The 25,984-nt window shown below is 44.4% G+C and overlaps 2 protein-coding genes across 3 annotated transcripts in view; one reads left to right on the top strand and one right to left on the bottom strand.

Annotated features, from left to right (window-relative positions):
* LOC126474763 (GTP-binding protein Rhes) overlaps positions 1–25,984 on the top strand; it is a 626,634-nt gene that overhangs the window by 226,481 nt on the left and 374,169 nt on the right. The gene's annotated exons all lie outside the window — the stretch shown is intronic.
* LOC126473356 (calcium uptake protein 3, mitochondrial-like) overlaps positions 1–25,984 on the bottom strand; it is a 588,948-nt gene that overhangs the window by 376,952 nt on the left and 186,012 nt on the right. The gene's annotated exons all lie outside the window — the stretch shown is intronic.

Raw genomic sequence — 25,984 nt, 5'->3', positions numbered from 1 at the left:
CTTTATTGACACATTCCTGGGGTCAGATACATCACATGATCACACTGACAGAACCACAGGCACATAGACACAGGCAACAGAGCATGCACAATGTCGGCACTAGTACAGTGTATATCCACCTTTCGCAGCAATGCAGGCTGCTATTCTCCCATGGAGACGATCGTAGAGATGCTGGATGTAGTCCTGTGGAACGGCTTGCCATGCCATTTCCACCTGGCGCCTCAGTTAGACCAGCGTTCGTGCTGCACGTGCAGACCGCGTGAGACGACGCTTCATCCAGTCCCAAACATGCTCAATGGGGGACAGATCCGGAGATCTTGCTGGCCAGGGTAGTTGACTTACACCTTCTAGAGCACGTTGGGTGGCACGGGATACATGCGGACGTGCATTGTCCTGTTGGAACAGCAAGTTCCCTTGCCGGTCTAGGAATGGTAGAACGATGGGTTCGATGACGGTTTGGATGTACCGTGCACTATTCAGTGTCCCCTCGACGATCACCGGTGGTGTACGGCCAATGTAGGAGATCGCTCGCCACACCATGATGCCGGGTGTTGGCCCTGTGTGCCTCGTTCGTATGCATTCCTGATTGTGGCGCTCACCTGCACGGCGCCAGACACGCATACGACCATCATTGGCACCAAGGCAGAAGCGACTCTCATCGCTGAAGACGACACGTCTCCATTCGTCCCTCCATTCACGCCTGTCGCGACACCACTGGAGGCGGGCTGCACGATGTTGGGGCGTGAGCGGAAGACGGCGTAACGGTGTGCGGGACCGTAGCCCAGCTTCATGGAGACGGTTGCGAATGGTCCTCGCCGATACCCCAGGAGCAACAGTGTCCCTAATTTGCTGGGAAGTGGCGGTGCGGTCCCCTACGGCACTGCGTAGGATCCTACGGTCTTGGCGTGCATCCGTGCGTCGCTGCGGTCCAGTCCCAGGTCGACGGGCACGTGCACCTTCCGCCGACCACTGGCGACAACATCGATGTACTGTGGAGACCTCACGCCCCACGTGTTGAGCAATTCGGCGGTACGTCCACCCGGCCTATCGCATGCCCACTATACGCCATCGCTCAAAGTCCGTCAACTGCACATACGGTTCACGTCCACGCTGTCGCGGCATGCTACCAGTGTTAAAGACTGTGATGGAGCTCCGTATACCACGGCAAACTGGCTGACACTGACGGCGGCGGTGCACAGATGCTGCGCAGCTAGCGCCATTCGACGGCCAACACCGCGGTTCCTGGTGTGTCCGCTGTGCCGTGCGTGTGATCATTGCTTGTACAGCCCTCTCGCAGTGTCCGGAGCAAGTATGGTGGGTCTGACACACCGGTGTCAATGTGTTCTTTTTTCCATTTCCAGGAGTGTATCTTCACCACATCCTTGAAACAGTTTCTGGTAAAGTAAAGCAAAAACAGTAAGTTGTTTGTATTTTAAATGCTGCAGGTTAGACAGTTGTGCACTTATTCACTGTTGTTGTTGTTGTGGTCTTCAGTCCTGAGACTGGTTTGATGCAGCTCTCCATGCTACTCTATCCTGTGCAAGCTTTTTCATCTCCCAGTACCTACTGCAACCAACATCCTTCTGAATCTGCTTAGTGTATTCATCTCTTGGTCTCCCTCTACGATTTTTACCCTCCACGCTCCCCTCCATTACTAAATTGGTGATCCCTTGATGCCTCAGAACATGTCCTACCAACCGATCCCTTCTTCTGGTCAAGTTGTGCCACAAACTTCTCTTCTCCCCAATCCTATTCAATACTTCCTCATTAGTTATGTGATCTACCCATCTAATCTTCAGCATTCTTCTGTAGCACCACATTTCGAAAGCTTCTATTCTCTTCTTGTCCAAACTATTTATCGTCCATGTTTCACTTCCATACATGGCTACACTCCATACGAATACTTTCAGAAATGACTTCCTGACACTTAAATCAATACTGGATGTTAACAAATTTCTCTTCTTCAGAAACGTTTTCCTTGCCATTGCCAGCCTACATTTTATATCCTCTCTACTTCGACCATCATCAGTTATTTTGCTCCCCAAATAGCAAAACTCCTTTACTACTTTAAGTGCCTCATTTCCTAATCTAATTCCCTCAGCATCACCCGACTTAATTCGACTACATTCCATTATCCTTGTTTTGCTTTTGTTGATGTTCATCTTATATCCTCCTTTCAAGACACTGTCCATTCCATTCAACTGCTCTTCCAAGTCCTTTGCTGTCTCTGACAGAATTACAATGTCATCGGCGAACCTCAAAGTTTTTATTTCTACTCCATGAATTTTAATACCTACTCCGAATTTTTCTTTTGTTTCCTTTACTGCTTGCTCAATATACAGATTGAACAACATCGGGGAGAGGCTACAACCCTGTCTTACTCCCTTCCCAACCACTGCTTCCCTTTCATGTCCCTCGACTCTTATAACTGCCATCTGGTTTCTGTACAAATTGTAAATAGCCTTTCGCTCCCTGTATTTTACCCCTGCCACCTTTAGAATTTGAAAGAGAGTATTCCAGTCAACATTGTCAAAAGCTTTCTCTAAGTCTACAAATGCTAGAAACGTAGGTTTGCCTTTCCTTAATCTTTCTTCTAAGATAAGTCGTAAGGTCAGTATTGCCTCACGTGTTCCAGTGTTTCTACGGAATCCAAACTGATCTTCCCCGAGGTTGGCTTCTACTAGTTTTTCCATTCGTCTGTAAAGAATTCGTGTTAGTATTTTGCAGCTGTGACTTATTAAGCTGATAGTTCGGTAATTTTCACATCTGTCAACACCTGCTTTCTTTGGGATTGGAATTATTATATTCTTCTTGAAGTCTGTGGGTATTTCGCCTGTTTCATACATCTTGCTCACCAGATGGTAGAGTTTTGTCAGGACTGGCTCTCCCATGGCCGTCAGTAGTTCCAATGGAATATTGTCCACTCCGGGGGCCTTGTTTCGACTCAGGTCTTTTAGTGCTCTGTCAAACTCTTCACGCAGTATCATATCTCCCATTTCATCTTCATCTACATCCTCTTCCATTTCCATAATATTGTCCTCAAGTACATCGCCCTTGTATAGACCCTCTATATACTCCTTCCACCTTTCTGCTTTCCCTTCTTTGCTTAGAATTGGGTTTCCATCTGAGCTCTTGATATTCATACAAGTCGTTCTCTTATCTCCAAAGGTCTCTTTAATTTTCCTGTAGGCGGTATCTATCTTACCCCTAGTGAGATAGGCCTCTACATCCTTACATTTGTCCTCTAGCCATCCCTGCTTAGCCATTTTGCACTTCCTGTCGATCTCATTTTTGAGACGTTTGTATTCCTTTTTGCCTGTTTCACTTACTGCATTTTTATATTTTCTCCTTTCATCAATTAAATTCAATATTTCTTCTGTTACCCAAGGATTTCTATTAGCCCTCGTCTTTTTACCTACTTGATCCACTGCTGCCTTCACTACTTCATCCCTCAAAGCTACCCATTCTTCTTCTACTGTATTTATTTCCCCCATTCCTGTCAATTGCTCCCTTATGCTCTCCCTGAATCTCTGTACAACCTCTGGTTCTTTTAGTTTATCCAGGTCCCATCTCCTTAAATTCCCACCTTTTTGCAGTTTCTTCAGTTTTAATCTACAGGTCATAACCAATAGATTGTGGTCAGAGTCCACATCTGCCCCTGGAAATGTCTTACAATTTAAAACCTGGTTCCTAAATCTCTGTCTTACCATTATATAATCTATCTGATACCTTTTAGTATCTCCAGGGTTCTTCCAGGTATACAACCTTCTTTCATGATTCTTAAACCAAGTGTTAGTTATGATTATGTTGTGCTCTGTGCAAAATTCTACCAGGCGGCTTCCTCTTTCATTTCTGTCCCCCAATCCATATTCACCTACTATGTTTCCTTCTCTCCCTTTTCCTACACTCGAATTCCAGTCACCCATGACTATTAAATTTTCGTCTCCCTTCACAATCTGAATAATTTCTTTTATTTCATCATACATTTCTTCAATTTCTTCGTCATCTGCAGAGCTAGTTGGCATATAAACTTGTACTACTGTAGTAGGTGTGGGCTTCGTATCTATCTTGGCCACAATAATGCGTTCACTATGCTGTTTGTAGTAGCTTACCCGCATTCCTATTTTCCTATTCATTATTAAACCTACTCCTGCATTACCCCTATTTGATTTTGTGTTTATAACCCTGTAGTCACCTGACCAGAAGTCTTGTTCCTCCTGCCACCGAACTTCACTAATTCCCACTATATCTAGCTTCAACCTATCCATTTCCCTTTTTAAATTTTCTAACCTACCTGCCCGATTAAGGGATCTGACATTCCACGCTCCGATCCGTAGAACGCCAGTTTTCTTTCTCCTGATAACGACATCCTCTTGAGTAGTCCCCGCCCGGAGATCCGAATGGGGGACTATTTTACCTCCGGAATATTTTACCCAAGAGGACGCCATCATCATGTAATCATACAGTAAAGCTGCATGCCCTCGGGAAAAATTACGGCTGTAGTTTCCCCTTGCTTTCAGCCGTTCGCAGTACCAGCACGGCAAGGCCGTTTTGGTTAATGTTACAAGGCCAGATCAGTCAATCATCCAGACTGTTGCCCTTGCAACTACAGAAAAGGCTGCTGCCCCTCTTCAGGAACCACACGTTTGTCTGGCCTCTCAACAGATACCCCTCCGTTGTGGTTGCACCTACGGTACGGCTATCTGTATCGCTGAGGCACGCAAGCCTCCCCACCAACGGCAAGGTCCATGGTTCATGGGGGGGGGGGGGGGGGTATTCACTGTAGCACCTGGGAAATACCTTCACCACATCCTTGAAACAGTTTCTGGTAAAGTAAAGCAAAAAGAGTAAGTTGTTTGTATTTTAAATGCTGCAGGTTAGACAGTTGTGCACTTATTCACTGTAGCACCTGGCAAATACCTTCACCACATCCTTGAAACAGTTTCTGGCAAAGTAAAGCAAAAAGAGTATGGGTGAAGTGGGGTAAGTGTAGCCATGGGGTTAATGTAACCATGGCTTATGGTGCCTTAAAGAAGCTGTGAGACTGACCTTAACAGCAAAATTGAAACAACGGCAGTTGAAGCAAGTAAATGGTTCAGGGACAACAGTTTATTTGTGAATGAGGGGAAAACATTATGGATGAATTACAGACATGTTTCAAATAATATGAAGCCCAATATAACTGTGAAGCTAGGCCAACAGAACATACTACAAACGCCAAATACAAAATTCTTAGGAATTTGGTTAGATGAGCATCTAAAATGGGACAAGCATATAGATGTGCTCAATACAAAGTTAAGTATATGTTGCTATGTATTTAGAATGCTCAAAAATTGCTGCAGTGATCAAACAGTATTGTGTACATATTATGCATTTATGCATAGTCTTTTGCGATATGGTGTCATATTTTGGGGCAATTCAAGTCAGGCAAAACGCTCCTTTATTATTCAAAAACGAGCGATAAGAATCATAAAAGGAGCTGCACCTAGAGATCCATGTAGGGAAATTTTCAAGGAATATAAAATCATGACTCTTCCATCCATTTACATCTATGAAAGTATATGCTTTCTGAAGTCTCACCCCCAGTTTTCTTCTTTAAACAGTGAGTTCCATGAATATACAACAAGACAGAGTAATGAATTTCACAGAGAAGTGCATAAGAAAGCCCAATACAACAAGAGTGCAATATACCACCCAAAAATTCTCTATAGTGCTCTTCCCTTAAAAATAAAAATGATTCAGCAGCTGTGCAGTTTTAAAAGTGAACTCAAAAGAATGTTAATCAGTAATAGTTTTTACAGTGTTAGTGAATATATGAATTCTTCAGAAAGATAGCGTGCCTTCACCTATCTTATAAGTTACTCATATACAAACTTGTGTTGTGGGGTAGACTCTTTTATGTACACACAAAAATTAATTAATCTGTCAATATAGAGTGTTATAATCATTGTTTCTTGTTGCTGTCCATTATACACAGAATATATGTAACTTATTTGTGTCCTATATTCTTACAAATTTATATCATGTAAGCTATAATTGTTTTGCCTAGATATTTAATTCAGATTATTCACTGATAGTTTTTATATAATATGTTGTTATTCATATTTTTTCTGTATGTAACATATGACAAATCCCATATCATTGTACATGATAAAACGGGTGCTCAATAAAGTAAACTAAACTAAACTGTATTTTTACCTTTGATTTATCACACATGTTAATTTACTCCTTTCTTTGTTATTTTTAACCAGAAGTTGTCAAATCTGACATAAATTGGTAATTAATTTTTGGGCTTGAATGGCCGTCTACATTTTCACTCTGCGAGAGAGTGACATACTCAAAATTCAGTTCTGCCTGAGCCTACTTTGGGTCACAAGGGAGACCTGACATTTGGTGTTACGTTTGATTCATACAACGGTCAATGACTGAATAATAGTTAGGGCCTAAGTGTGAATATAATAAGTTGAATTAGGGCAGTTTAGCATTAAACACAAATTGCCTACAACTTTAGTTCAATTTCCATGAAAAATAATAGAAAGTGAACTTATAAAGTGAATTTCTCTTGAGGCTACATATTTTATTATTTTTGTTAAATTGCCTAGTAAAGAAAAAAAATTACTTTTGTAGAATTTAAACTAATAAATTACTGGCCTAAAACAAAAATAAGTCATCTATGATGCATTCTGTTTCAGTGTTTTATGGTTTAGGCTAACACTTATTTTTTAGTTTAGCTAACATTTTCTGTGTATTTCATAATATACAAAGAGGCGTGTGCTTTAGTTCATATCTTGAGTAAAATTTAAGATATTTTAATAATTTAAAAACCTTCAAATTCAGTAAAAATTGGATAATCAGGTCACTTATCCCAAGTCTCTTTTACAATGCTCTGTATGGGTACAACAATGCGGGGTTACACTTGCCCCGAACCATGGGGCAAGTGTAATCTCACAACACAAAATTTTGAAAACAATTATTTGACCATATTATTATTTTTTTCAAAAACAAAATGTGTATTTATTAAAAGTCAGTAAGTCAAACTTTAAGCATGAGAAATTTCAAAATCATATCTTCAATAACAAATTGCCAATTTGGTGTCAAAGTTGAACTATGCCAAAACATGGTTACACTTACCCCACTTCACCCTAACTTGTTTGTATTTTAAATGCTGCAGGTTAGACAGTTGTGCACTTATTCACTCTAGCACGTGGCAAATACCTTCTCCACATCCTTGGAACAATTTTGGTAAAGTAAAATAAAAACTTGTGCCATCAATCTGCTGAAGTTACAGTACAGAAATTACAGTAAGGTTCCAGCAGTTCATGTTAACCTGTTGTGTCCAAAGCTATTTACAGTAGTATCTCTGTTCCAAATAGTTACATGTTAAACAATTTTTGATGAAAGTAAAATCGATGATAGAGAATGAAAAAAAAACAACACTAAACAGCATTTTATTACGTAACATCAGAGCACTGTGCTTTATTTTCATGAGGGAATAATTACAAAAAAATATCAAATTGGGTTTAATTATGCAATTTTTGGGCAGACACCCATACATTACAGTTGTCGTATTACATTCACAATTTCCCGTCTCCTATTTGTTCCACGTACACGTACGTTTGCTGCTTCCTCTTCTCCCAGTACTGGAAGATTGTTGTCGTCATCACTAGGTGCCTCAAAATCCTCATCCCCTACATGTTTTGCTACGTTGTGCAAAACAAAACAGGCTACTATTACACTGGGGATTTTTGTTTGGGCAAGCCTTATTTTATTTTGGAGAATTGGGAAACGCCTTTTCACCTGTCCAAAGCACCGTTCGATTATCACCCTTTCCTTAGAGTGAAGTTTGTTGTATGCCCTCTCATCAGGTGTTTCTGGATTTTGAAAGGGTGTCATTAACCACGGTGCAATGCCATATCCTTCGTCTCCTAAAATTAGGGCGTTGCACTGGTTCTCACGCAATATACGATAGACATCGGAGTTTCTCCATATCCTAGCGTCATGTACAGACCCTGGCCATGAAGCATCAACACTCGTAAACATTTCACTGTTGTCACACGTCGCCTGCACGTTTATAGAAGGAAAGCCCTTTCGATTGACGTATTCGTCTCCATGTGAAGAAGGTTTCATTATAGGTATGTGAGTGCAGTCTAGGGCCCCTACCGCACATGGAAACTTGTATCTCGATTGCCAATTAACTTTCGCTGTTTCTAATTCGTTAATGTTTCTCGGAAATCTGATCCACAACGGTGCTTTCCTGTTGACCTGTTGCAGAACGTACGAAAATGTTATTGATACTGTAGTCTGGTGTACTCCCAAATCTTCTCCTACACCTATCTGAAAACCAGGATCCGCTAAATAGCGCAAAAATATTTTCATTTTGCATTCATTGGAAAGGGCGCCTCCTCTTCTTTCGTGATTTTCCGGAAGAAAATGATTCGCCAGCCAATTAATGTTTTGACTGTTAAATCTATACAAACTTCTACAGTTCCTTTCTTCTGTGTTCCTGCGTACTACGTATATCTTTCTTTGCCTTCCAAGAAACATAAATTCCGCCATTTTCGCTAAAAACACTCGGTAACGCTTAATAACAACACAACACAACACAACTCACTCAGCTCGAAGTATGCTATGGAGCTCACTCACAAAAACAGAGAATGTTCTCCGCTTGTGAGAAACTTCTTTGGCTTTATTCATACGAAATCGGAGAATATACTTTGCTTTGAGCAACTTCCCCCACCCTTCACCCCACACTGAGAACATACTCGGGTGAAGTATATTCTCAGACTCGCTTTATTCATGCCAACCAGAGAACTTTCTCCGAACTTCTGAGTATAAAGTATATTCTCTGTTTTATTCATACGACCGAATGATCCGTTCAGTTGGACCGCTCCATGTAAACACAGCCCACACCTTTATGGAGCCACCGCCAGCTTGCACAGTGTCTTGTAGACAACTTGGATCCATGGCTTCTTGGGAACTACGCCACATTCCGGCCCTGCCATCTGAAATCGGGACTCCTGTGACAAGACCACGGTTTTCTAGTCGCCTAAGATTCGAAGGTTATGGTCACGAACCCATGAGAGCCGTTGCAGGTAATGTCGTGCTGTCAGCAAAGGCACTCGCGTCGGTCTTCTGCTACTGTAGCCCATTAACCCCAGATTCTGCCGCACTTTCCTAACGGATTCGTTCGGCGCACGATCCACATTGATTTATGCAAATGTTTCATGCGGTGTTGCTTGTCTGTAAGCAAACACCGCTGCTCTCGGTCGTTGAATGAAGGCCGTCGGCCATTGTGTTGTCCGTGGTGAGGGGTAATGCCTGAAGTTTGGTAATCTCAGCATCCTCTTCACACTGTGGATCTCGGAATTCCCTAACGATTGTCCTAAATGGAATGTCCCATGTTAGCCGAGCGGTCTAAGGCGCTGCAGTCATGGACTGTGCGGCTGGTCCCCGCGGAGGTTCGAGTCCTCCCTCGGCCATGGGTGTGTGTGTTTGTCCTGAGGATAATTTAGGTTAAGTAGCGTGTAAGCTTAGGGACTGGTGACCTTAGCAGTTAAGTCCCATAAGATTTCACACACATTTGAACATTTTTTGAATGTCCCATGCCTCTAACTCCAACTACTATTCTGCGTTCAAAGTCTGTTAATTCGCGACGTGTAGCCATAATCATGTCGGAAACCGTTTTTCATGAATCTGTCAGTACAAGTGACAGTTCCGCCAATGCACTGCCTTGTTACACCTTGTGTACGCAGCACTACCGCCATCTGTATCTGCATATATCGGCATCCTATACTCCTGTCACCTCAGTATTTGTGATAAGTTAACATTGTATCAAAAAGTCAAAGAAATTTCATACTTGCAGGAATTCTACAGCTCCGGTCATGGTAAGATCCTAGTGTAGGTGGTTTTACATTGCCTTCCTCCCATTTGGTATGAAGTGTCAAGCGTTTATCTGTTTGTGTGTATGACTTTGGTGAGTGCTTGAACAGTATAGTGTTGGGTTAGTATTGTTTGGACGTAGAGGAGAGGGAGGGTCAAACCCAGTGCCCGCACGTAGCCTACTCCTCTGAAAAGGACCACCGAGCTTAACGGCCCATCCGACGGACGGATGGCCAACAGGGTCACATGCCCTCACCCCAGGAAACATTCCGGAAAGGTTTGGAAATTAACCCACGACACTGGTGCTCTGGAACTTCACGCTGATACCTTTCGTCCAGCCGGCGGTTGTGACCGAGCAGTTATAGGCCCTTCAGTCCGGAACCGCGCTGCTGCTACGGTCGCAGGTTCGAATCCTGCCTCGGGTATTGATGAGTGTGATGTCCTTAGTTTAGTTAGGTTTAAATAGTTCTAGATCTAGGGGAATGATGACCTCAGATGTTGATTCCCATAGTGCTCAGAGCCATTAGAACCATCTGAACCTCTCGTCCCCTTGCCGGCCTAGTATTGGCAGTGAAAATTTAATTCACCACCAGGACTCGAATCGGCGTACCTCCAAGTCAAGCGACATCGCACAGGATTCGGCAACGGAGGCGGGCTTAACGTTGTGCAACACTTGTGATAACTGTCTGTGATTGCAACTGGAGTTGGCGTGTACAACGTTCGTTGCTGGGGCAACCTGGAGGCAACTGAATATTTCAGCACCTTAACTCCCGTAGTTACTGAGGCGCCCGCACTTACTCCTTTCCTCAGCTGCAGCCTTCCTGCCTCCCCGCTGAGAAAGGGAAGAAAAACAGCTGCCGAGCTACGACCAGCACTCGCAGCCGCAGACGTAACAGATGGAACAGCCCTCTAGGGTCGGCTGGTCCCCCAGGTGGGTGGATGATAAAGCGGTGTGCGCCAGTCGCCGTTGAACTACAGGCAGTTATCTTCAGCTGGGTCGTTCCTTCTAACACCAGCACTTTCGTATACCGTCAGATGCTGCATTTAACCTCACCGTGTTTCAACGATCATATCTGAAAGTTATTACGAAAGCAAATACAGCTTACTCACAGATTTAAGCGAATTCAAAGTCTAATTGGCAAACATATTCTCAACGAAGACAAAATGGTTGTAAAGAGAGGAATGCAGGAAGCGTTTATCGAATGCGAATGTAACATTTTCCTTTACGATCTTAATGAAAGTCCTAAGAAGTTTTAGTCTTACGGATATCAGTAATCAGATCGAAATAATGTATTCAGTCGCCGAATGACTACTGACACCGGCGCGAATGACAGAGGAAAGACCGAAACTCTGAGTTCAGTGTGCCGAAATTGTTTCACTGCGGATTATCGTAATATTGTTCCTCTCTCAATCATCATACGAAAGTCAAATTGTCAGAAACTGAATACAAAATCGGCTAAAACTGCTCAACAGCGAATAGCAATTTGGACGTAACGAGGCGTGAAGTATGTGTCATTAATCCACAGATTCCTCTTGATTCTGGTGATTGCGAAAACGCAAATATTTTGATTTACGTAACTGAATAAATTGACGATCATAGTACCACTGATACCAGTGTGCAGTCGAGAAAGAAAATTTATGAAAGTACCTACAATTTAAGACATTTGCGCCATTGTAGTCACCAGAAGCAAGAAGAATACAATAACTGCAATGTAAATCGTCACTAATAGCACGTTTTCCAGCAGCGACTGAGCAGTGCTGCTGCATGTCGGTAATATTCAGCGCTGCTGGAGAACGTCCATACGGTGACCATAGCTGAGTTAGTCGCTTGGAGAGAAGTCGTTTGGAGACTGTAGTAATCAATCGCGACGCAATTTGTGTGTTCCATCGTCAATACGAGGGTGCGAGGGTTACAATAAACTGTCAGTGGTGCATCGGAAACAAGCAACTTGGCTCCCAGGAGAAAGTCTCTACAATGACTGTAGCCGCATTAGTCACTTGGAGAGAAGTCAGCTGGAGACTGAAGTATTGAATCGGGACGCAATTTGTGTGTTCCATCGTCAATACGAGGGTGCGAGGGTTACAATAAACTGTCCGTGGTGCATTGGAAACAAGCAACTTAACTCCCAGGAGAATATCCATACGGTGACCGTAGCTGCGTTACTCGCTTTGAGAGAAGTCGACTAGAGACTATTGTATTGAATCGCGACGCGATTTGTGTGTTCCATCGTCAATACGAGGGTGCGAGGGTTACAATAAACTGTCTGTGGTGCATCGGAAACAAGCAACTTGACTCCCAGGAGAACGTCCATAAAGTGACCGCAGCCGAATTAGTCGCTTGGAGAGAAGTCGGCTGGAGACTATAGTATTGAATCGCGACGCAATTTGTGTGTTCCATCATCAATACGAAGGTGCGTGAGTTACAGTAAACTGTCAGTGGTGCATGGGAAACAAGCAACTTGACTCCCAGGAGAACGTCCATACGGTGACCGCCGCCACATAAGTAGCCTGGAGAGAAGTCGGCTGGAGGCTGAAGTATTGAATCGCGACGCAATTTGTGTGTTCCATCGTCAACACGAGGGTTACAATAAACTGTCTGTGGTGCATCGGAAACAAGCAACTTGACTCCCAGCAGAACGTCCATACGATGACTGTGGCCGTGTTAGTCACTTGGAGAGAAGTCGGCTGGAGACTGTAGTATTGAATCGAGACGCAATTTTTGGGTTCCATCGTGAATAGGATGGTGCGAGTGTGACAATAAACTGTTTGTGGTGCATCAGAAACAAACAACTTAACTCCCAGGAGAATATCCATACGGTGACCGTAGCTGCGATAGTCGCTTTGAGAGAAGTCGCCTGGAGACTATAGTATTGAATCGTGACGCGATTTGTGTGTTCCATCATCAATACGAGGGTGCGAGGTTTACAATAAACTGTCTGTGGTCCATCGGTAACCAACAACTTAACTCTCAGCAGAACGTCCATACGGTGACTGAAGCCATGTTAGTCACTTGGACAGAAGTCGGTTGCAGACTGATGTATTGAGTCGCGGCGCAATTTTTGGGTTCCATCGTGAATAGGATGGTGCGAGTGTGACAATAAACTGTTTGTGGTGCATCAGAAACAAACAACTTAACTCCCAGGAGAATATCCATACGGTGACCGTAGCTGCGTTACTCGCTTTGAGAGAAGTCGACTAGAGACTATAGTATTGAATCGCGACGCGATTTGTGTGTTCCATCGTCAATACGAGGGTGCGAGGGTTACAATAAACTGTCTGTGGTGCATCGGAAACAAGCAACTTGACTCCCAGGAGAACGTCCATAAAGTGACCGCAGCCGAATTAGTCGCTTGGAGAGAAGTCGGCTGGATACTATAGTACTGAATCGCGACGCGATTTGTGTGTTCCATCATCAATACGAAGGTGCGTGAGTTACAGTAAACTGTCAGTGGTGCATGGGAAACAAGCAACTTGACTCCCAGGAGAACGTCCATACGGTGACCGCCGCCACATAAGTAGCCTGGAGAGAAGTCGGCTGGAGGCTGAAGTATTGAATCGCGACGCAATTTGTGTGTTCCATCGTCAATACGAGGGTTACAATAAACTGTCTGTGGTGCATCGGAAACAAGCAACTTGACTCCCAGCAGAACGTCCATACGATGACTGTAGCCGTGTTAGTCACTTGGAGAGAAGTCGGCTGGAGACTGTAGTATTGAATCGAGACGCAATTTTTGGGTTCCATCGTGAATAGGATGGTGCGAGTGTGACAATAAACTGTTTGTGGTGCATCAGAAACAAACAACTTAACTCCCAGGAGAATATCCATACGGTGACCGTAGCTGCGTTACTCGCTTTGAGAGAAGTCGACTAGAGACTATTGTATTGAATCGCGACGCGATTTGTGTGTTCCATCGTCAATACGAGGGTGCGAGGGTTACAATAAACTGTCTGTGGTGCATCGGAAACAAGCAACTTGATTCCCAGGAGAACGTCCATAAAGTGACCGCAGCCGAATTAGTCGCTTGGAGAGAAGTCGGCTGGATACTATAGTATTGAATCGCGACGCGATTTGTGTGTTCCATCATCAATACGAAGGTGCGTGAGTTACAGTAAACTGTCAGTGGTGCATGGGAAACAAGCAACTTGACTCCCAGGAGAACGTCCATACGGTGACCGCCGCCACATAAGTAGCCTGGAGAGAAGTCGGCTGGAGGCTGAAGTATTGAATCGCGACGCAATTTGTGTGTTCCATCGTCAACACGAGGGTTACAATAAACTGTCTGTGGTGCATCGGAAACAAGCAACTTGACTCCCAGCAGAACGTCCATACGATGACTGTGGCCGTGTTAGTCACTTGGAGAGAAGTCGGCTGGAGACTGTAGTATTGAATCGAGACGCAATTTTTGGGTTCCATCGTGAATAGGATGGTGCGAGTGTGACAATAAACTGTTTGTGGTGCATCAGAAACAAACAACTTAACTCCCAGGAGAATATCCATACGGTGACCGTAGCTGCGATAGTCGCTTTGAGACAAGTCGCCTGGAGACTATAGTATTGAATCGTGACGCGATTTGTGTGTTCCATCATCAATACGAGGGTTCGAGGTTTACAATAAACTGTCTGTGGTCCATCGGTAACCAACAACTTAACTCTCAGCAGAACGTCCATACGGTGACTGAAGCCATGTTAGTCACTTGGACAGAAGTCGGCTGGAGACTGTAGTATTGAATCGAGACGCAATTTTTGGGTTCCATCGTGAATAGGATGGTGCGAGTGTGACAATAAACTGTCTGTGGTGCATCGGAAACAAACATCTTAACTCCCAGGAGAATATCCAAACGGTGACCGTAGCTGCGTTACTCGCTTTGAGAGAAGTCGGCTGGAGACTATAGTATTGAATCGCGACGCAATTTGTGTGTTCCATCGTCAATACGAGGGTGCGAGGGTTACAATTAACTGTCTGTGGTGCATCGGAAACAAGCAACTTGACTCCCAGGAGAACGTCCATAAAGTGACCGCAGCCGAATTAGTCGCTTGGAGAGAAGTCGGCTGGAGACTATAGTATTGAATCGCGACGCAATTTGTGTGTTCCATCATCAATACGAAGGTGCGTGAGTTACAGTAAACTGTCAGTGGTGCATGGGAAACAAGCAACTTGACTCCCAGGAGAACGTCCATACGGTGACCGCCGCCACATAAGTAGCCTGGAGAGAAGTCGGCTGGAGGCTGAAGTATTGAATCGCGACGCAATTTGTGTGTTCCATCGTCAACACGAGGGTTACAATAAACTGTCTGTGGTGCATCGGAAACAAGCAACTTGACTCCCAGCAGAACGTCCATACGATGACTGTGGCCGTGTTAGTCACTTGGAGAGAAGTCGGCTGGAGACTGTAGTATTGAATCGAGACGCAATTTTTGGGTTCCATCGTGAATAGGATGGTGCGAGTGTGACAATAAACTGTTTGTGGTGCATCAGAAACAAACAACTTAACTCCCAGGAGAATATCCATACGGTGACCGTAGCTGCGATAGTCGCTTTGAGACAAGTCGCCTGGAGACTATAGTATTGAATCGCGACGCGATTTGTGTGTTCCATCATCAATACGAGGGTTCGAGGTTTACAATAAACTGTCTGTGGTCCATCGGTAACCAACAACTTAACTCTCAGCAGAACGTCCATACGGTGACTGAAGCCATGTTAGTCACTTGGACAGAAGTCGGTTGCAGACTGATGTATTGAGTCGCGGCGCAATTTTTGGGTTCCATCGTGAATAGGATGGTGCGAGTGTGACAATAAACTGTCTGTGGTGCATCGGAAACATACATCTTAACTCCCAGGAGAATATCCAAACGGTGACCGTAGCTGCGTTACTCGCTTTGAGAGAAGTCGGCTGGAGACTATAGTATTGAATCGCGACGCAATTTGTGTGTTCCATCGTCAATACGAGGGTGCGAGGGTTACAATAAACTGTCAGTGGTGCATCGGAAACAAGCAACTTGACTCCCAGGAGAACGTCCATACGGTGACCATAGCTGAGTTAGTCGTTTGGAGAGAAGTCGTTTGGAGACTGTAGTTATCAATCACGACGCGATTTGTGTGTTCCATCGTCAATATGAGGGTGCGAGAGTTACAATAAACTGTCTGTGGTGCATCGGAATCAAACAACTTGACTCCCAGTAGAACATCCAACGGTGACTGTAGCCGTGTTAGTCACTTGGAGAGAAGTCGGCTGGAGACTGAAGTATTGAATCGCGACGCAATTTTTGCGTTCCATCGTGAATAGGATGGTGCGGAAGGGTTACAATAAACTGTCAGTGGTGCATCGGAAACAAAAACTTGTCTCCCAGTAGAGCGTCCATACGGTGACCACAGCTGCGTTAAGCCGTCGGCAGACGGACCGTGCATCCGAACGTTGAACGTTGAGCGTGCCGAGTTTCTGACGTCACAGCGTGGAATAGCACGCTCTGGAGTCTTTCCGAACGTGCAGAGCAGTATCTGGTGTGCGTCTGAGCGTTGACCAATGAGATGGCACAACGCCACCTACGTCACACGCACGCCGTCTCCCTTCAGTACAGAGTTTTGAGGCGCGATATTGTCATTCATTTCAAGCCTATATGTATATATGCCGCTTCTGAGCACCAGGAAATTGAGAATCACTGGAAAACCCTTTGATAATTGTGCGATTCGTTCCAATAAAACAATGAGAAACATCATATTTGTGGCAATAGAAATACTTGCGTATTATGACAGTAGGCTATTTTAAGGCAGCGACACACCTGAAGAGCCACACAAAACGCTTTGTTCTTTGTACAATTTGTTATAATTAAATTTCAGTTAGTATCATATCTACGATTAAAGTTTTCAGCAAGTGGTAAGATACTATAATTAGAAAAATGGAAGATGTTGGTTTAGCGTTATGAGTAGGTGCCGGCACGGTAGCTCAGCGTGTTCGGTCAGAGGGTGGGCGCTAGCCGGCACGGTATCTCAGCGTGTTGGGTCAGAGAGCCGGTTGGCCTCTGTAATAAAAAACTGAGTGGAAGGATCAACCACCGAACTTGAACAGGATGTCTTGCGACGTCCGCAACGACTAAACACAGCGATCCATAATGAACAAAATGCAGTTAATCGATCAACAGCGAACTTAAACGGCTGTCTTACGACGTCCGCCCCGAGCATATTCAACGAACAAAAGCGAACAAAATAAGAAAAAAAGAAGTAACGTCACTGTCCTAGTTCGAATCATTTTGTTGGGGTGGTGGTTCGCGTCTTGACACAGCCAATTTTTTTTCCTAACATTCGCGTTTTTATTAAGTTCTGAAACTTTATTATTAGTTTAATATAAGTATGTACTATAATATTTGATGTTATGTAAATACAAGTTCACCTTTTTTTTGATGAGTGGCTTTGTTCGATTGGCTTCATCTAAAGGTCAGCTTGTGCTACTTGTATAAACATATTTTGTTCCTTTTTCTTTTACGCTTCGTAGTTCACATGTTGCAAAGATTCTGCTACTGGGTAGAAACAGTGATCAAGTAAGACTGACCTTGGGATTTTACTAAAATGTGGGAATGATGAAATAATGTTTATGTTATGCGGAGAAGTATTCCAAATTTGTAACGGACCGTTTGTAATGGAACTTTTATAAGCCTGCGTCCTTATTGATTGGACATGATACTTTCCTTTTCGTGGACGATGGAGGAAATGTGCGTTTTAATAGAGCTAACGTGGGAATTTCACGCTCACCCGTTGAGTAAACAGTATGATTTACGAACTACAAACTGCCGCTGGAGTGCGATGCGATCGCGTGTACCACGTTGTGGCCCACGTACCGTATGCACAAGTCGCATCGTTCCTGAGCGTTCAGCAGCACGTTGAAGTTGGCACGCTCAACGCTAACGTTCCAGAGCACGGTCCGTGTGCCGACGGCTGTAGTCACTTGGAGAGAAGTCGGCTGGAGGCTGTAGTATTGAATCGCGACGCAGTTTGTAGGGTGCTTTAATCAACAAGGTGTCGAGACACGTGAAGAAAGGACCAGAGTTCAGAAATTCATGTGAGGTGTAAGGTGGGTTAATGATGTCACATTACCACCAAATTTCATGACGGTCCTGCCCAACGCCATCGCGGGCGTGTCACACGGTAGGGAAGTCGTCACACCCGCCGCTTACCAACATTTCACTTCAACTTTTGATGACTGAGAGATGGACGGCAGAACCGCAATGCCCAGCGAGGAAATCACGTGTTTTTCTTATGGGTGACCGAGGGAGTCATTTCTGACACACCGCCGCTCAGCGTCAGGCGGTGGCATAAAGGGCGTCAATGAAACCATCTCTTCTCCTGAGGCGTTGATTCCCACACACTTAGCAGTCGAAAACAAGAGTTTGCTGTGAGATAGATGACAGTTCAACGTTCTTCACAGTCTCTGACACTGACGACAACCACCAGTCGTTTCAATCCTCCTCTAAGAACATCGTGGGTCTGCAACCTGCGGGCTTTCAATTAAAAAATGTAATGGTGTAGCCCTCAACTACGTACACTCCGACTCAGAATTGAAATATTAAAAGATTCGGCTGGTTTCGTTGTCTAGGGGCTGGGATACGTAGTTGCCGCATTACAGGCCGTGCTGGATCCCAACGGCCTCGTATCACTAGCAGTCGAGATGACAGGCATCTTATCCGCTTGGCTGTAACGGATCGTGCAGCCACGCCTCGATCCCTGAGTCAGCAGATGGGGACGTTTGCAAGACAACAATCATCTACACGAACTGTTTGACGACGTTCGCAGCAGCATGGCCTGTCAGCTCGGAGACCATGGCTGCGGTTACCCTTGACGATGCATCACAGATAGGAGCGACTGCGATGGTGTACTCAACGACGAACCTGGGTGCACGAATGGCAAAACGTCATTTTTTCGGATGAATCCAGGTTCTGTTAACAGCATCATGATGGTCGAATCCGCGTTTGGCGACATCGCGGTGAACGCACATTGGAAGCGTGTATTCGTCATCGCCATGCTGGCGTATCACCCGGCCTGATGGTATGGGGTGCCATTGGTTACACGTCTCGGTCACTTCTCGTTCGCATTGACGGCACTTTGAACAGTGGACGTTACATTTCAGATGCGTTACGACCCGTGGCTCTACCCTTCATTCGATCCCTGCGAAACCCTACATTTCAGGAGGATAATGCACGACCGCATGTTGCAGGTCCTGTACGGGCCTTTCTGGATAGAGAAAATGTTCGACTGCTGCCCTGGCCAGCACATTCTCCAGATCTCTCACCTATTGAAAACCTCTGGTCACTGGTGGCCGAGCAACTGTCTCGTCACAATACGCCAGTCACTACTCTTGATGAACTGTGGTATCGTGTTGAAGTTGCATGGGCAGCTGTACCTGTACACGCCATCCAAGCTCTGTTTGACTCAATGCCCAGGCGTATCAAGGCCGTTATTACGGCCAGAGGTGGTTGTTCTGGGTACTGATTTCTCAGGGTCTATGCGCCCAAATTGCGTGACAATGTAATCACATGTCAGTTCTAGTATAATATATTTGTCCAATGAATTACCGTTTATCATCTGCATTTCTTCTTGGTGTAGCAGTTTTAATGGTCAGTAGTGTAGTTTCTCAGTTTGCCTCACAAGGGCTGAGCTGAATCCGCTTGCCAACAGGGCTCGGCAGACCTGGATGGTCATCCACCTAAGTGCTAGGCAAGCCAAACAGCACTTAACTTTGGTGTCAGACGGAAACCGGTGTTACCATTGTGGCAAAGTAAGCCTTTATGTAAATTACTTACATATTTATGAAATCGGCTAAATCTTCGAAGAAAAAGCCACAGAAAGGCAATTTTATCGAAGAAGGGAGAGGCAGCTTTGACGCTTGTGCTGGGGCGCAGACTCACTTCGTTACGGTTCTTCCTCTTTCCCAGTCTTTGCAGATGGAGAAGGAAGTCCTGGATGCTCTGGAGCCAGTTGTCTCCTGGGTGTAGTCATCCATTTAGAGAGACACGGAAAACCTAATTCTGGGCATCCAGAAGGGAAGCTGAGCCGCTGCTCCCGAAAGCAAGAGTAGTTACATTCACTGCGGCAACTCACTCTGTCCAGTCTTCCCAGCGTTGTGAGCTCATTTCCACAAGGATTTCGGTTAAATAGCTGAAAAGCGCACAGCTCTGCTGCCGTTAGTTACGCAGTCTACTAATGCGATTACTATTTCGCCTGTATCCTCGTGGTTTGTTCTCTCTGGAAGTTCGCCACGAGCATGAATATTTGATACGCTCGTTCGTTGGGCGGACGTTTCAGCTTATTAAATCCCCACGCCGTACACTCGGCATGGGCAGAATCTTTCATCCAGGCTTGCCATTGTTTACGAGTAGGCGCATAAACCCACCTCTTAGATCCTTTTTCATGAATTTCAGCCACTTTGCACATTTAACGACATATACACTAATCTCTACATTGACCATCATCAGTTATTTTGCTCTCCAAGGAGGAACAGAGAGGACATAAAATGTAGACTGGCAATGGCAAGGAAAGCGTTTCTGTAGCAGAGAAATTTGTTAACATCGAGTATAGATTTAAGTGTCAGGAAGTCGTTTCTGAAAGTATTTGTATGGGGTGTAGCCATGTATGAAAGTGAAACATGGACGATAACTAGTTTGGACAAGAAGAGAATAGAAACTTTCGAAATGTGGTGCTACAGAAGAATGCTGAAGATTAGATCGGTAGATCACATAACCAAAGAGGAGGTATTGGACAGAATTGGGGAGAAGAGGAGTTTGTGGCACAACTTGACAAGAAGAAGGGATCGGTTGGTAGGACATATTCTGAGGCATCAAGGGATCACCAATTCAGTATTGGACGGCAGCATGGAGGGTAAAAATCGTAGAGGGAGACCAAGAGATGAATACACTAAGCAGATTCAGAAAGATGTAGGTTGCAGTAGCTACTGGAAGATGAAGAAGCTTGCACAGGATAGAGTAGCACGGAGAGCTGCATCAAACCAATCTCAGGTCTGAAGACCACAACAACAACACTATTCTCACTTTCCATAATGTTTGTGTTCTTGTGAATAAAGTTCTAGTGTCAGGTCTTTTATCCTGTACAGAAAACATGCGTCATAGAGAAAGCAGTTTCAACCAACTATAGTCGTCAGAACACTTTTTTTTTTTACTCTTACCGTTATCCTGGATACCCAGAGTTACGTTTTATATGGTTTTTCTAAATGGAAGGTGGTACTCTGCTGACAGATATGTCAAGAACGTGCAGGGTCCTTTCTACATCTACATAGGATCGGGAAATCTATCATGGCGCAAGGTAACCAATGGAAATGAATTAGCTTGTGATTTTCAATCATATGGGTAAATGTCTTGTTCTCGTATATTCAACAGCTTCGGTGTTAGCTACAGAGTAATTCGTCAGTGGGAAGAAGAGTAAATGAAAATGGCCGACAGTATGTTGGAGGTGTAAAATTAACTGTTTGGTCGTGGCGTACCTCCTTGTAGTCACAGAGGCGACATGCAATACTTTTTACCCGCCTTCGGACGGGACACAATCCGATGTCGCATGGCTTTTTACAGCGGCGGCAGAACCTTCCAATGTGTGGTACACGTGGTGCACAAATTTTAAATGAATGTATTTTGTTTACAGACAAAAAGGCAGTAGTTAGTTTACCATCTGATCGGTTTTCTACTTTAGTAGATAATTAGGCGAACGAGACACCACTTTTAAAATTTTGTGGGATGTGTGACTCTCGTCCTAAACTATTACGGAGATAGTTGTAATGTATCCTGAAGGTGTTTGTACTTACTTTATCGTTAGTAGCAGTCTAATCGTATTTAGTTCATTTCTTTCCTATACATGAAGAGAATATCCTACATCTACATCTACATCCATACTCCGCAATCCATCTGACGGTGTGTGGCGGAGAGTACCTTGAGTACCTCTGCCGGTTCTCCCTTCTCTTCCAGTCTCGTATTGTTCGTGAAAAGAAAGATTGTCGGTATGCCTCTGTGTGGGTCTAATCTCTCTGATTTTATCCTCATGGTCTCTTCGCGAGATATACGTAGGAGGGAGCAATATACTGCTTGACTCCTCGGTGAAGGTATGTGCTCGAAACTTCAACAAAAGCCCGTACCGAACTACTGAGCGTCTCTCTTGCAGTCTTCCACTGGAGTTTATCTATTATCTCCGTAACGCTTTCGCAATTACTAAATCATCCTGTAACGAAGCGCGCTGCTCCCCGTTGGATATTCTCTATCTCTTCTATCAGCCCTATGTGGTACGGATCCCACACCGGTGAGCAGTATTCAAGCAGAGGGCGAACAAGTGTACAGTAACCTACTTCCTTTGTTTTCGGACTGCATTTCCTTAGGATTCTTCCAATGAATCTCAGTCTGGCATCTGCTTTACCGACGATTAATTTTATATGGTCATTCCATTTTAAATCACTCCTAATGCGTACTCCCAGGTAATTTATGGAATTAACTGCTTCCAGTTACTGACCTGCTATATTGTAGCTAAATGATAAAGGATCTTTCTTTCTATGTATTCGCAGGACATTACACTTGTCTACATTGAGATTCAATTGCCATTCCCTGCACTATAGCGTCAATTCGTTGCAGATCCTCCTCCATTTCAGTACAATTTTCCATTGTTACAACCTGTCGATATACTACAGCATCATCCGAAAAAAACCTCAGCGAACTTCCGATGTTATCCATAAGGTCAATTATATATATTGTGAATAGCAACGGTCCTACGACACTTCCCTGCGGCACACCTGAAATCACTCTTACTTCTGAAGACTTCTCTACATTGAGAATGACATGCTGCGATCTGTTATCTAGGAACTCTTCAATCCCATCACACAACTGGTCTGATAGTCCATATGCTCTTACTTTGTTCATTAAACGACTGTGGGGAACTGTATCAAACGCCTTGCGGAAGTCAAGAAACACGGCATCTACCTGAGAACCCGTGTCTATGGCCCTCTGAGTCTCGTGGGCGAATAGCGCGAACTTGGTTTCACACAATCGTCTTTTTCGAAACCCATGCTGATTCCTACAGAGTAGATTTCTAGTCTCCAGAAAAGTCATTATATTCGAACATAATACGTGTTCCCAAATTCTCCGCTAATTGCATTGAATGTATGATATGGAACAGTCAAGTGAAGAGAAAACTTCAAATGCAACACAGAAACTGATGTCTATGTGACTTGAAAAATTTTTGTGAAGAATACATGCTTTCAATAAACAAATTCAGCTAGATCGTGTACAATTGTTTGGAACTCTTGTGAAAGGACCTAGAGTGAGACACAATATCTAAGGAGTGACGTAAGAAAAATTTCACGATGACTTCACTTGCTTTATGATGGTTAGGGTTCCGTGCCTCAATCAGCACACACGGACCCTCTCTGATGCTGGTCTGTCTGTCTGTCTATCTATCAGCCGGATATACGTATCAGGTTCAAAATTATGTTACACATTAAGATCTATGGTCCCTTGGAGGTGTACAGATTTTAAGCTTCTAAGTCATTTCAGTCAAAAAGTACGGCAATTTATGTCACATACTTCCATACTCGAAATCCCTTTCATCAGAACTTACAGAATGATTCCCGTTGACCTAGAATCATGAAATTTGGCAAGGAACAAGAGTTTACAGCACAGGAAAAGAAAAAATCCGAAATCTGTTAATTTGTAATTATATCCCACGAAAATTTTTTTTGTTGATTTTTTGTCCGTCTGTCTCTCTGTCCGTCTTTTAGGACCCCATTTTTTCTGGATAGTTTCGCATATCACGTTCAAATCCATGTCACATACAAAATTCTATGGTTCCTTGTTGGGTAAAAAAAATTAAGTTTCTAAGTCATTGCAATCAAAAGATTGTCATGTATGTCGCAAACTCACTTATCAAAAGCTATAGGATACTCCCCGTTGACCTATAATCATGGAATTCGGTAAGAAGTAAGATTTTACAGTACAAGTGAAACAAAAAATCTGAAACATCTTAAACTGTAATTATATCACAAAAAATATCTTTTGCCATCTGAACATACACTGATGAGCCAATACGTTATGACCAGCTGCTTAATACCTTGTTTGTCCGTTTTTGGAAAGAAATATATCAGTGATCCTGCTTATCAGGAATCCGTAAGCTTGTTGATAGGTTTGTGGAGATATGTAGCATTAAATATCTACGCACAGGTCACATAATTAGCGTAAATAAGGGTCTGCTGATTTGTGTCCGCGGTGATGGCACCCGATATAGAGATAGATGGATTCCATAGGATTTACATCAGGCGTATTTGGCGACCGAGACATCACCGTGAGTTTACTATAATGCTCCTCAAACCACCGTAACACGGTTCTGGCTCAGAGACACGGAGAATTATTCTACTGAAAGATGCCATGGCCGTCGGGAAACATCAAGCATGAAGGGATGCAGGTGGTACGCAGCTGTCAGCGTCCCGTGCAAGCCCAGGAGAATGTTTCCCACAGCATAATACTGCTCCCAGCAGCCTGCGCACGTCGCGCGCTGCACGTTTCGAGCCGCCGTTCACCTCGATGGTGGCGTTTGTGGAGACGACCATCGACCTAATGTAGCAAAACCGCGATTCACCCGAAGAGCCGACACGTTTCCATTGATCGACGATTAAATCGCGATGGTCCCGTACCTACTGCGGTCATAACTGACGATGTCGTTGAGTGAACATGTGAACACGTAGGGGTGGTCTGCTGCGGTGCTCCCTGTTCAACTATGTACGGTGAACGCTGTGCTCCGAAACATTTGTGCGTGCAGCATTGTGCTCTTTCGACATAGATGCCACAGATCACCATCTATCTTACTTTACAGAGCAGACAAGCCTCCGAACCCCACGTTCTGTGAAGAGTCGTGGAAGTCTAACCACTTAGCGCCTAGTGTTAGTTTCACTGTCCATCTACATCTTTCCGTGGTTGCTCACGACAGTAGCACGTGAACATTCGACCAACTTCACCGTTTTCAGTATACTTGTTGACAGGCTTTGCGTAATAATAATCTGTCCTTTGACAAAGTCTCTTATCTCAATGGGTTTCCCCATTTGCAGCCCATATCTTCGTTAGGGTATACCCCCTCCGTCTCTGCTGCGCCTACGTACTTTTCATTGCTCGTCACATGCCCGCAACGCCACCACGTGACATCCAGCCTCGGGGTGGGCGGTGGTAATAATGTTTTGTCTTATCAGTGAACATTGCGTTGATCGTCTGTCAAAAGCATAACAGACGAACATTACTGCACGCAAACATAAAATGTTAAGTTGTAGTCATCTTTTAGCAAGTACACTCATGCTCATAAATTAAGGATAATTGCAGAATGTTGTGCCACACAACGTGGCACTACACAAAACTGGCGCTAATAGCATATGCACATTGGGAACACACACGACACATATCTGTAAGTCCACAGTATTAGTGATAAGTTGAGAAAACCGTCCCGAAACACATGTGCTACAAAACTCCACTGTTTCCTGCGCATGTACCCCAACATCAATATGAGCTATGATCACCATGCACACGTACACAGGCCGCACAACGGTTGGCATACTCTAGATCAGGTGGCCGAGCAGCCTTCCATTCTTGCACCAGTGCCTGTCGGAGCTGCTGAAGTGTCCTAGGGGTTTGAAGAAGTGCGGCGAATCGTCGACCGAGAGCATCCCAGACGTACTTGATGTAGATTAGGTCTGGATAACAGGCAGGCCACTCCATTCGCCTGATATCTTCTGTTTCAAGGTACTCCTCCACGATGGCAGTTCAGTGGGGCCGTGCGTTATCATCCATCAGGAGGAAGGTGGGACCCACTGTACCCCTGAAAAATGACGTCCCGATACACCTGACCTGTTACAGTGTTCCTCTCTCAAAGACATGCAGGCGTGTACGTGCACCAATCATAATCATGTGTTCTTGACACCAGGCTTTACGGGCTCTCCTGTGACCAGGGGTCAGTGGAATGCACCTTGCAGGCCTCCGGGCGAATAAACCATGTCCGTTCAGTCGTCTGTAGACTGTGTGTCTGGAGACAACAGTTCCAGTGGCTGCGGTAGGGTCCCGAGCACGGCTACCTGCAGTACTCCGTGGCCGT

The sequence above is a fragment of the Schistocerca serialis genome, chromosome 4, assembly GCF_023864345.2.
Source record: "Schistocerca serialis cubense isolate TAMUIC-IGC-003099 chromosome 4, iqSchSeri2.2, whole genome shotgun sequence".
In the NCBI taxonomy this organism is placed as follows: Eukaryota; Metazoa; Arthropoda; class Insecta; order Orthoptera; family Acrididae; genus Schistocerca; species Schistocerca serialis.
This window is presented reverse-complemented; position numbering and strand designations above follow the sequence as displayed.